The sequence below is a fragment of the Bison bison genome, unplaced genomic scaffold, assembly GCF_000754665.1.
Source record: "Bison bison bison isolate TAMUID 2011002044 unplaced genomic scaffold, Bison_UMD1.0 scf7180017853412, whole genome shotgun sequence".
NCBI lineage: Eukaryota > Metazoa > Chordata > Mammalia > Artiodactyla > Bovidae > Bison > Bison bison.
This window is the reverse complement of record NW_011483985.1, coordinates 15,670-18,815: the sequence shown is the minus strand read 5'-3', so window position 1 is coordinate 18,815 and position 3,146 is coordinate 15,670. Positions and strand designations below refer to the sequence as shown.

The window sequence follows — 3,146 nt, the reverse complement described above, 5'->3', positions numbered from 1 at the left end:
CCAGTGACCGTGACTGTCGTGTGCCTGTGCCCACGAAGCCGAAGCCGGGCTGCCCCGCGGGCCAGGATTGGAAGCCTCTGCCCCGGAGTTGCCCAGCACGCACACAGCCTGAAGGTTCCCAGACCCAAAAGTGAAACCTCCGCGGGGCAGCCGGAGGCGCTGAGAGGAGCCGGAAATGCCCCTGGTGAACCTGCCCCACAGCTAGCTGGGAGTAGGGGTGCAGGGGCGGGGACTCTCACCCCACCCCCGTAGCCTCCAACCGTGCAGAGCTTCTTTGATCCTTCTCTCCTAAAACCACAGGCCAGGGCAAAGGGTCTGAAAAAACATTTCTTCAGGGAAAGTGTACAAATGGCCAGTGAGCTCGGAAGAAGAGGCTCAGGTCGTTAGCATCAGGGAAATGCAATCAAAGCAAGGTTAGAGGCTGCCTCACACGCATAGTTAACTGTAACATAAAAGGAGGAGTAACAAGTGTGGGAGAAGACCTGGGGGAATCTGGCAGCACACAGCGCTGGGCTTGTAAAAGGGTGCAGGCGCCCATGGAAAACAGTCTGGCAGTTCCTCAAAAAGTTAAACAGAGAACTACCACAGGCTCGTCCATTCCACGGCTAGGAGTGCATTCAAGAGAAATGAAAACGTGTTCAGGCAGAAACCTGCACGTGAATGCTCTCAGAACGTTATTCTTAACAGCCAAAACGCACTGCAAATGTCCATCTGTGGAAAACGTCCACCTACAGAAGCACGAACAAACAAAACGTGGTCAACACACCCAACGGAGCCGTCGGTGTTCAGCCACGCAGAGGAAGTTCTGACACACAGCACAGCGTGGATGGACCTCAGAGCGTTACGCCAAGACAAGGAGTCAGGCCCGCAGGAGACAGCACTCAGGATCTAGGCATATGAAAGGAGAACAGGCAGTCTGCAGGGACAGAAAGCAGAGTTAGAGCTCCCAGGGGTGGGGGATGTGACACAGTGTCTTTGGGGTGACGGGAATGATCTCAGATTGGTTGTGCTGGTGGTTGCCCGAGTCTGGATATGGTAAACCCCCAGAGTTTTACACTTTTAATGGGTGAATTGTATGGTTTGTGAATTGTATCTCACATACCACAGTAACATTCAAAGCTGTTACTGTGAAAACCTGAAGCCAAGTGACGACATCCAGGCCTGGTGCAGGCTCTCAATGTCCTTCCTTCCAGGGCCGTGTGTGGATTGTGTCCGGGGCAAGGCGCCCAGGAGCCCCACACCCCACTTCTCCACTGCTACACCACCACATCCTGCCTCTAGGTCTCCTGACCCTCTGGAGCTCACGCCAGGGCCCCTGCTGGCTGGCTGGCCCGAGACTCAGCCCACGGGCTCTGCTGTGCACACTCACTCGAGGGGTGGCTGCGTGTCAGCACCCGGCACTGCGTGCTCCTGCAGATGAGGGATCTGAAATGGACTGGACGAGGGCCCCGCCAGGTAGAGCTGCTGGCATCAGCCCCGATGCCAGTGCAGGGGTTGTCTGTTTTGGAACACTGCAGCTGCAAATAAGTGGAAATGCTGATTCAAACAGAAGGGAAGCAATCTTGTGAAAGCAGAAGTTTGGAGCCGCTGTGAACTCTGGGTAGACACAGGCAGCCACTGTCCATCGGAGGGGGTGGGGTGGGGAACAGGGTGGCTTCAGTGCCTCACTGGGGTCTCTGAGGCCGTTTCTCTCTCCACATCAGGGGACTAGAGTGCAGGCCAGTGAACTCTGCTGGCTGAGGGCTCTGGGGCCGTGGGTCCCCACCCAGCTCAGTGTGGGGCTCCCACACCCGACCCAGTCGCTGGAGCCCGTTTGCCAATACAATCAGGGCATCCGGCTGGTGGTGGCAGGATGCTCCAGGAGGCTGAGTGCATGACCGTGTTCCCGTGTGTATGTAATGTAAGCATATGCACATGTATGCACATGTCCATAAGTACGGGCATCCGTGCGTGATGTAGGTCTGCGCACGAACGCGTGTGTATTCGTACGGCTGTGTTTTGCGTGCTACATGCTTATACCTGGGTCTGTGTGTGTGTGCTCCTACGTGCAGTCCTGCATTCTGTATGGTGTGTGCTGGGCCCACAGGGCATTCTCCTGCTTCTCCCTGTTCCCACAGCAAAGCTTCTGGAAAGCTGTGTAGCCTCCTAGTGGCCCCTAACTTCCACCTCTCCAGTTGGTCAGGTTCCAGGCCAAGGGTGGGGGTAGCAGCCTCTTCAGTATGGGGGTGAAGCTACTGTGGGCTTCTGGCTGAGGCATGACTGGCCCCCAGGTTTATTTTTCTAGAAGGCCTTGCTGCCACGTGGGTGGACCGGTGGAGGCAGGTGCTGTCCACACGGAGGAGCAGTGCGGTGGCCGCAGTGGCCATGGTAACGGGGGGTGTCGTGCTACACTGTGCCCCCCTGCCTCAGGCAGTGACCTGGAGCTGAATGAACCATGGAAGGGTGTTGTTGCTGCATGTTCACAGGGAATCTTAGTTCCCTGACCTGATTAGGGATCATGGAACCAGTGCCCCTGCAGTGGAAGAGAGGAATCTTAACTGCTGGAGGGCCAGGGAAGTCCGGGGTTCAGTTCTTTAGCAACAGCCTACACAAGAGGCACTGCGCTGGTGAGTGGTGGTGTCACTAGGCTCCTGAAGGCAGAGGTCAGCCTGAAAGGGCAGGAAGTGAATCCACTGGAGAAGCCGCAGAAGGAAGGTGGGAGGGGCTGGCCCTGCACCCCTCTCCCCCATCGCGGGCCTAGGGAGCCCCAGGAAGTCTGGGGTAACATCAGGCGACATTGGGGTGTGGAGGCCTCCCTGGGCAAGCTCCGGGCAGGCCCTGGGGTCCAGAGCCAGGGAGGACACCGTGCCTGATGGAGTACTGTGACCAGGGCCGGGAGGGGCTCTGGGCTGCATGCAGGGAGGCTGTGGTACCTCCGAAAGAGCTGGAAGGAAGAACCTCACTGCAGTCGCAGGCCTCTACCATCCAGAGTGGGGCGGGCACCCGGCCAGACCCTGCAAGGAGCTGGGCAGTGGGGGCCGGTCCCTGTCCTGGAAATGGCCAGCCCCTGGGAGGAACAGAGCAGGTCCTAAGACCAGGATATAACCAAGACCGGCGTAGGATGCAGCGGCTGGGACCCCCTCAGAGATGGGGGAGCGGGCTGAGGG

General features: G+C 58.1%; 1 protein-coding gene across 1 annotated transcript in view; it reads right to left on the bottom strand.

Annotated features, from left to right (window-relative positions):
- Window positions 1-3,083, bottom strand: part of GSDMD (gasdermin D) — an 8,069-nt gene extending 4,986 nt beyond the window's left edge. Inside the window, exons 1-3 of the mRNA XM_010854540.1 lie at window positions 2,913-3,083; window positions 1,370-1,517; window positions 1-888 (exon numbers count right to left, since the gene is read on the bottom strand). The gene's annotated coding sequence lies outside the window, so the exon portion shown is untranslated. The remainder of the gene's footprint in view (window positions 889-1,369; window positions 1,518-2,912) is intronic.
- Between the last annotated feature and the right edge of the window lie 63 nt (window positions 3,084-3,146).